Source organism: Chinchilla lanigera, unplaced genomic scaffold, assembly GCF_000276665.1.
Source record: "Chinchilla lanigera isolate Chin_1 unplaced genomic scaffold, ChiLan1.0 scaffold00107, whole genome shotgun sequence".
Taxonomy (NCBI): domain Eukaryota; kingdom Metazoa; phylum Chordata; class Mammalia; order Rodentia; family Chinchillidae; genus Chinchilla; species Chinchilla lanigera.
Genome location: NW_004955508.1, coordinates 4,612,621 through 4,620,813, shown reverse-complemented (window position 1 = coordinate 4,620,813; position 8,193 = coordinate 4,612,621). Strand labels below are relative to the sequence as shown.

The following is an 8,193-nucleotide window of genomic DNA, read 5'->3' as shown; positions in this document are numbered from 1 at the left end:
ATGAATAAGGAAAGGAACACATGGTATTGGGAATGGCCATGGTCTTGGGTTGGATGCTGGGTCTACTGGTGTTCAATGTGTTATGAGTAATACATGGGCTCAGGTAGACAGTGTGTCGTGAACAAAGGGTTACGTCTAATCCAATTCTGATTATTCAATTTCTTCAATGAAAGAAAGAAGGAAGGAGAGAGGCCAATGGAGCTTTCCTTTCTTCCGCATTGTCTTTAATCTTTTATTCCCGAACTCCTTTATTGACTACTTACTGTGTGACCAGTGTTACTGTGAGTCTAGAAGCACTGAGATGAATCAGACACAGTCCTATCCTATGGAGACCCAATAAATATTACAGATAATGTGTCAGTTTTTTTTTTTTTTTGAGACAGGTCTCACTGTGTAGTTCAGACTGGCCTTGAGTTCACTATGTAGCCCAGGCTGGCCTTGAACTCATGGCAATCCTCCTACCTCAGCCTCCCAAGTACTGAAATTACAGGTGTGCACTACCACACCTAGCCCAATTAGTTGTCTTTTTTTTTTTTTTTTTTTTAGAGTGTATGTAATGCAGGTGTCTGACAATTCCCAAAGGGTTTCCAAGGTGCTGTGACAGAGATAAGGCAACAAGGTGCTATAGTCTCAAAGAAGGGTCCCTTAGCCCAGCTTGGGCTCCTTGAAAGAATATAGAGCTTTACCCTTTGAGAAATCAGCAAGAGGAAAATGCAGGTGATTTACAGACTCCATAATGATGAAAAAGACAGTTTTCTCTTTAAATGCTCATATCTTAGAGCGAGGACAAGAAAAAAGGCCACAGCAACAGTGAGTGTGAGGACACGAGAGAGGAAGGACATGCTGGAGGGGACCATGTCAAACCTGGGGTGTCAGGCAGGCTTCCTGGAGATGCATACAGAGGACAGGGAGCTTAAAGGTGGATTACAGCCACCTGAGGAATGTCTGTACCAGGGAGAAAGGCCCAGCAGTGTCGGTGCCTCTGTTGGGAAGGAGGAGCTTGGTGCAACGGAAGAACTCTTAGCTCCCGATGTGGCCTGTGTCAAAGACCAGACTCATGGAGATGCAACCAGATGAGTGGGCAGAAGCCAAATTCCACTGATAAGTGTGCAAAGCATGCTGTGGGCCATGGGGCACCTCTAGAGGGAGTGGCAGAGGTGGCTTTTCCCTGACAATAGAGAGGGTGGTGCCTGAGCTATAATGAGGAAGATCCAAGATCCAGCACCTAATGGGCCCACACCACAGTGAAGGCAGTGCTCAGACAGGCTGCTTGCAAGAGACAAGGTGGAGACGTGCAGACCTCACACACCCTTGCTCTTGCCCTGGCATGTATCTCTTCTGAGCAAGCTTTGAGTTCCAAAATTTGTCAGAATTGAGAATCTTCCCTCAACTGCTAATATTGTGGTTAGTTTTTTGTTCTTTGTTTTTTGTTTTTCCAACACTAGGAGTTGGACCCAGGGGCTTACACATGGTCTCAGCTCTTCTTTAAAAATTTATTTTGAGACAGGGTCTCACTCGGTTGCTCAGGCTAACCTTGAGCTTACAATTCTTCTGCCTCAGCCTCCCATGTAGCTGGGATTAGTGCATTTGTACATCACACTCAGCTCATGGTCAGCACTTTTCAAGATTAAAGAGTCTAAACTTTTGATGGTTAAAACCTGGAAAGTACATTAAAACTCAAGCCCTGAAGGAGGAGAGGTAGGGTTGACAGCTTTATGTGTATTGACTTATGACCTTGTACCCCATAAATCTGTACAGTAAAAAAATTTAAAAGGTGTTTTGGACCCATGACTGAAACAGACCCCTGTTGGACTACTGGCCCAGGTACTATTCTGCCTTAGCCCAGGAATTCCAAGAATGCTACAGATATTGGTCTACTGCTGAGAAGTAGAAGGGAAAGATTTATTTAGTCCTTACCATGTGGTATGCCATAGCAGATAACCATGCTCTGAAGGAATTCTTCTTTTTCCCTGTTACAAATGAGAAAACTAAGGTCCAATGTGTTTGAACTGAGGTTTAAACCCAGGGCCATCTGATTGTGCATTTTTAGAACAAGATTGTGACTAGTTCTTCAAACATTCATCTTATATTTACTCTTAGTTAAGAACATCTTGTATTAGTTATCTATAACTGTGAGACAATTTACTCCTAAATTTAGGAGCATAAATCAACAAACACTATCTCACAGTTTCCATGGACAGCTTGGTTGGGGACCTCTAACTCAAGGTATCTCACAAGGATTCTGGTCAGGATGTCCAACAGGGCTTCAGCCCGCAGAAAGACTCAGCTAGGAAAATGCTTCCAGGTTCACTCAAAGAGCTGGTGGCAGGTCCCAGTTCTTTACCACAGGGACTTCTTTCTACCGGGCTGCCCCAGAGCATAGCAGCTGGCCTCCTTTAGGAAGCAATCCCCAAAGAGAAGAGAGACAGTGGATGCACAGAACTTAAGCCACAGCCTTTTTATTACCTAATCTTGGAAGACACATTTTGTTCTTTTACTGTATTCCATTTGTGAGAGACAAGTCCAGCCCACACATAAGCAGAAGGGGACAAAGATGTGAACACTAGGAGGCAGAGATTACTGGAGTTCATCACAAAGGCTGATGACTTCAGTCTGAAGAGTTTTTACAGCCTGGCTATCTTGGTTTTCCCAAATATTTCAAGTTGCTTCCTCTGCTATTAAGGGACAGGAGGATTTGAAGAACTGCAGGGACATATAAGGGTTCTGTTGTAATTACTCATTTATGGTTGAAGCACAGTCTCATTTGGAAAAGCCACTGTGGCACACCTATCAGGAACCCCCAGGGGAGAAGAGAATCAGTTTCTCAAATTGTGGCCACTGACCTTGTTATGGGAATCACAATTTGCCCATTGCTCAAAGGGCAATTTTTGGGAGGTAAGAGGTGGTAGGAAGGAATTGGGTTTATTCAAGGGCTGGGAATCTTAAGAAGATGGGAGGGCTATCAACTTTAAAGCTCCATCTTCTGGGGCTCAGAGATACAAACAGCTTTATAAAGAGGGAAAGGAGGAGCAGCATAAGAACAGCACATGTTCGGGCTGTGGATATAGTTCAGCAGCACAAGCATCAGCCTGGCAAGCACAAGGTCCTGAGTTTGATTCCTGGTACCAAAAAAAAAAAAAAAAAGAAGAGCACATGTTGAGACGTTGAGAGGGTCCTCGTCACCCGAGATGTGTGTCTCCTTTCTCTCTCTCTGTTAGGAACACTGAAATGGACTGCAACTTCCTGGGCTAGTTTTTGTAGTTCTTTGGACAGACGGATTACTTTTCCACAAGTTAAACTTCACGATAATTCACATGCTTTGATTAATTAATGCATGGAACTAAAGACTAAACAGAGGCATTAAAAGGTCACCAGATTCACAGGATCCTGTAAATCTAAGGGAAGATCTTCGCCATGTAGGTGGAACTTCTCTTTAGATTTAAGGACACTGGCCAAAAGGGAGAGAGGACATTAGCTGACATGATGTTACCCAGTAGGAAGGGAAAAAAATGAGTGCTTCTCCCATCAGCCAGATTGGATTGGGGTCCAGGCAGGGAGCAGCAGCTTGAAAGACTTGCTTAAGCTCCGCTTTGCTCTACTCTTCCCTCAAATTTTCATTTCTCCCTGCCCAACCATGTCCATCCCAACAATGGCTGGGAGGATAGGTGCTCAGGAGCTTTCTAACAGGGATAGGAAGAAGATCCCAGGGAAGACAGAAAGTCTGAGTATACGCGGCATTGTTAAGTAGGCCAGTTCAAATCACGTCCTCAACAGCTCTTGGGGGCAAAGGTGGGCATCCAGCGATGAACAGGACACATGTACTTGCCCAACAGGGCTTCAGTTTTTAGAAGGAAGACTAACATATAAACAGATGATGATGAGACAGCAGAATGAGGACAATCAATAACCGGTTAGCACATCATTTTTGTCACCCCACTCAGCAGTTCATGAAAACATCATTTCTTTTGGTTTAGACTTCCGCAGTAGCTCCCAAACTGATTTACTCCATCCATGCATCCATCCACCCATCCATCCATCCATCCATCCATCCACCCTGCTGCTGAGAGATCCTTCTGAAAAGTAAATCTGACAAGGTCAATAAACTCCCCAACTCATGAAGGCCAAATCTTTTGGTCTAGGTCCTCGCCTTAGACACACACATGTTCACACTTTATTTTTGAGGCCAGGCTCCAACTCATCTTTTAAAATCCAATTTCGTACTGCACCTGCTTCCCTGCACCGTCCTGTCCCCAGGACCCTAGGCAATCCTCCAGCTTCATCTTAACTTCCTTTTGCTCACACTCCAGTCATAGCACAGGCTATGCACTGTGTAGTTCGTTGCCACAGGGCTATGCTCTCTCCCTGTGACTAGGAGCTGATTCATGTGACCACTTCCGCGACCACTTCCACTAGGAAACCTTGCCAGATTGCCCTTCCCAGGCTGGGAGAAGAGCCTCAGAGTCCCCTTCAAACATCTTCCTCTCCGCTTGGATTGTCTCTGTCTGGTTTGTATGTTCCTGATAAAATAGGCTTTCTCTAACCAGTCTAGGCTCTCTGCCGGTGCCTGGTACAGAGTGGGCTGGTGTCAGTAAATGACCGTGGAGTGGCCCGATGTCAACTCTGGAATCACAAGCAGAGCAACCAAGTCAGGAATTTTCAGTTTCCCCAAGGAAGCAAGAACCTCAGAAGCACCCTTGGTCTGTCTCTCTGGCCACGCCCTCTTGCTTATCTTTGTGCTCCGGGCGCTCAGTGAAGCGGCTGACCACCAGCGCCAGCAGCCCCGGGAGTTGTGATGCAGCTGCTTCAGCTTCGAGTGGGCGGGGACGGTGCAGGGAAGCAGGTGCAGTACGAAATTGGATTTTAAAAGATGAGTTGGAGCCTGGCCTCAAAAATAAAGTGTGAACATGCGTGTGTCTAAGGCGAGGACCTATTAAACCGTTTGCTTTTCCCGGCTGCTGTTTCCCACGTTCCTTGAGTAGAGGAACCAGCTATCCAGTGACTGCGCCTGCTCCTCCTCCTCAGGGGCACCCCCTCTGGCGTTCCAGGCGTGCTTGAATGAATGGGGAGGGACCCGCGCTCATGAATGAGTGCGTGAGGGAGCGCGCGGGTGAGTGAATGGCTACCGTGCCGCTTCAGCTCCGGAGCGGACGAGGGTTCCACTTCCCTCTCCCGCCAGCTGGTGGCCACGAGAAGGCAGCGGCGCCGGCAGCGGCCCTAGCTGGGACGGCCGGGGCGCGGGATGGTGGGGGAAGGGGCGTTCCCGGCGGCCGCGCCTTCCTCGGCTATTGGATTAGTGGCCTTCAGGGATGAGCTCAGCCGGATCGGCTTTCAGCTGCAGCCTCGGGCCGGCCGGGAAGGCGGGGAGCAGGCGGCGGCGGAGGAGGGGAGGCGGCGGCGGCGGCTGCAGCATCCAGAGCTGGCCGTGGCGGCCGGCACACCCCGCGCACAAAGGCGCCCAGACCCTGGGGAAGGCGATGAGCGTACTGCAGCCCGGGCCCCAGATGCAGGCGCCGCCGTGTGCGCCCGGTGCTCTGGGGAAGACGCTGGGCACGCCGGGGGTCGGCGGCCGAGGTTCGGCCCGTGCGCCCTGAGCGCGGGATTCGCTGCCCTCCAGGTCAGGCGCCAAGCTCCGGAGCGGCTAGAGCGCGGGCCTCGGCGCGCCCCCAGGATCGGCGCGGAGAGGCGCTTTCCCCACTCTGCACCCGACTCCAGGCGTCCTCTCTCGCAGCGCCTGAGCGCCAACTTCGCCAAGAACGCTCCCAACTCCAGGCCACCCTGCTGGGCAGAGCGGGCGCTGCTGCCGGGCACCAGCGGTGAAGACGCGCCGCTGGCTCTCCGGAGGAAGCCAGCATCTGCAGGGCTGCTTGGGCGCCCCGGAGTGGGCAGCGGAGGCAGCAGACGTCTCTCCTGCGAGCCCGGGACCTGCCAGTGCTGGGGATTCCTCCCGGGTGGCGCTCGCCCTCTCTTTTATGGTGAGTATTCTTCAGCGCCTGGTAAGGGGCGCGTGGGGGTCGGGGGCTGAGATCCGGCCGCTCGGACTTCGTGCGGGTGGGCATCGTCACGGTTAACGCTCCTGGCGTCCTTCTGATCGCGATCCCGGGGAATTTTTCTCTGCGGATTATGGCAGTCCAAGCCGGTTGGTTTGCGCAGCTTTGGGGCGTTGGGATCGGCCTCTGGGACCATGATTTGCTAATCCGTGTCGTGGAGACCGAGCAAAAAATTGCCTCCAGAGTCACTCGCCTAGGTTTGTGTCCAGCATCCATCAGTCGCCGGCTGGGTGACCTTGGGCAAGGAGTCAAACCTCGGTGTCCTCATCCGTGAGATGGGGATGATGATTGTGCCGGTTTTACACGGGTATTGATTGGGAGGATCTGAGTGATGGTAGGTAGACTTGTGCCTGAGCCACAGGAAGCACCCAATCTTAGTTAGTTAGCATTATTATTAGCTTCGTGAGCCCGGGCATCCCATACAACTTTCCAGAGCTGCAGCAGGCCCCTTCCCCGCCCTGTCTGTGAAATGAGGGCAGTGATTCCCGGGGAAGTCTGCGTCCCGGGGTTCGAAGCAGAAGTCAAGCGCTGTAGGAACTGAGGAAGCGGCTGCTGCGGTCGGGTTTATCCCTGACGCTGGGGCGTGAGGCTGATCGCTCGGCCAAGAGCTCGGAGCCACTTTCCGGCCCTGCTCGAAGACAAACTCGGTGATGCTCAGAAAGAGAGGAGGTGGGGGCTCCGGGAGTCCCGGGCTGGGGCTCTGGGAACGCGGAAGAAGGTCAGACCTTCCACTGAGCAAACCGTGCGGTCCTGGGCGCGCCAGGAGCTCCAAGCCAGCAGGGGACGCCGAGCCCCGACCTCTGACTGGCTGGGGAAGCCGGGGGAGTGGCTGCGCCCGCGGCCCCGCCGCCAAGGCGCGAGCTGCTGCAGGCAGAAGGGAAGAAGAGGGCACTGTACCGCTGGCTCCAGGAGATCTGACTGGCGTTTCTACCCCCACCATCAGCTCGCGGTGTGACCCTGAGCAAGTTCTCTGACCTCTCCTGCCTCTTCGGTGCCCCTGATCGGGTTTGGTGGGGTGTGAAGACAGGAGTCCTCGCCTCTTAGAAATCTGAGCCCCCTGCTTCCCACTCACCTTCTGTCCCCCCGCAGTTTGATAAGCCTAAATCTGAAAGAAGAGAAATGGCTCAGAGAGAGAGCTATTAAAAGGAGATTTCAGAATCTGCCCACACTTGCCCTGCGGGAAGCGGAGGCCACAAGCATCGGACTTACTAACCTCTCTCAGTCTGTTTCCCTCTGCAATTAAATCCTGAGTCTTCTGTTACTCAAGCCGGTGGGAGAATTCCCCAAATCACCCCCAAAACCTTTTTTTTTTAGGTTGCAGATAAATCTAGTTTGGAGAAAAGCAAAACGTCAAAAGCATGATATGAACATGCTTTATGCAGGGCTGTGTGTGTGTATGTGTGTGTGTGTGTGTGTGTACACAAGTGTGGTTCTGGGGATTGAACCCAGAGCCTTCCCATTGAGCTACAGCCTCAGTCCTTTTTTTATTTTGAGGCAAGGTCTACTAAGTCACTAAATTGCCTGGGCTGGGCTCAAATTTGCCACCCCCCTGCCTCAGCCTCCCAGAGTGCTGGGATTATAGGAGAGTGACATCACATCCCGCACTGATTCCATTTTTTAAGTCTCCTTACTATATGGCAATAAAAAGAAATGAAGCTATCTTTGGCAAATGGCAAAGTCCAACTTATCAGCCATTCTACTCAAACATGGTTCCAATTTGTATCTCTCTTAACGACGGGTGAATTCCATGTATAAAATAAAATCTATAAGGAAGAGAAATCACTATAAATAGGAAAAGGACATATGCCACTCCTATAGCAATGGGCATATCTCTTTAAAAGTGTAAAAGATTCTTCAAGTCAACCAACAAAAGACCAAACAGACAAAAACTAAACACAATTTACATACAAAAGATGAAATAGGAGCCAGGTATGACATACCTGGAATCCCAGCATTCTGGGAGGCTGAGGCAGGAGGACTACAAGTTAGAATTAAGCCTGGGAAATTCAATGACTTAGCAAGAACCTGACTCATAATTTAAAAAAAAATTTTTTAGGGGGCTGGGGATTTAGCTCAGCGGCAAAAGCGCCTGCCTGGCAAGTGCAAGGTCGTGAGTTCGGTTCCCGGTACCAGAGAAAAACCAAAA

At 50.5% G+C, this 8,193-nt stretch overlaps 1 protein-coding gene across 2 annotated transcripts in view; it reads left to right on the top strand.

The window, feature by feature from the left end:
- The first annotated feature begins 5,374 nt into the window (after positions 1-5,374).
- The window catches only part of Spsb4 (splA/ryanodine receptor domain and SOCS box containing 4), a 75,909-nt gene continuing 73,090 nt past the window's right edge, over positions 5,375-8,193 (top strand). For both annotated transcript variants that reach the window (XM_005407774.2, XM_005407775.2), the window contains exon 1: positions 5,375-5,972. The gene's annotated coding sequence lies outside the window, so the exon portion shown is untranslated. The remainder of the gene's footprint in view (positions 5,973-8,193) is intronic.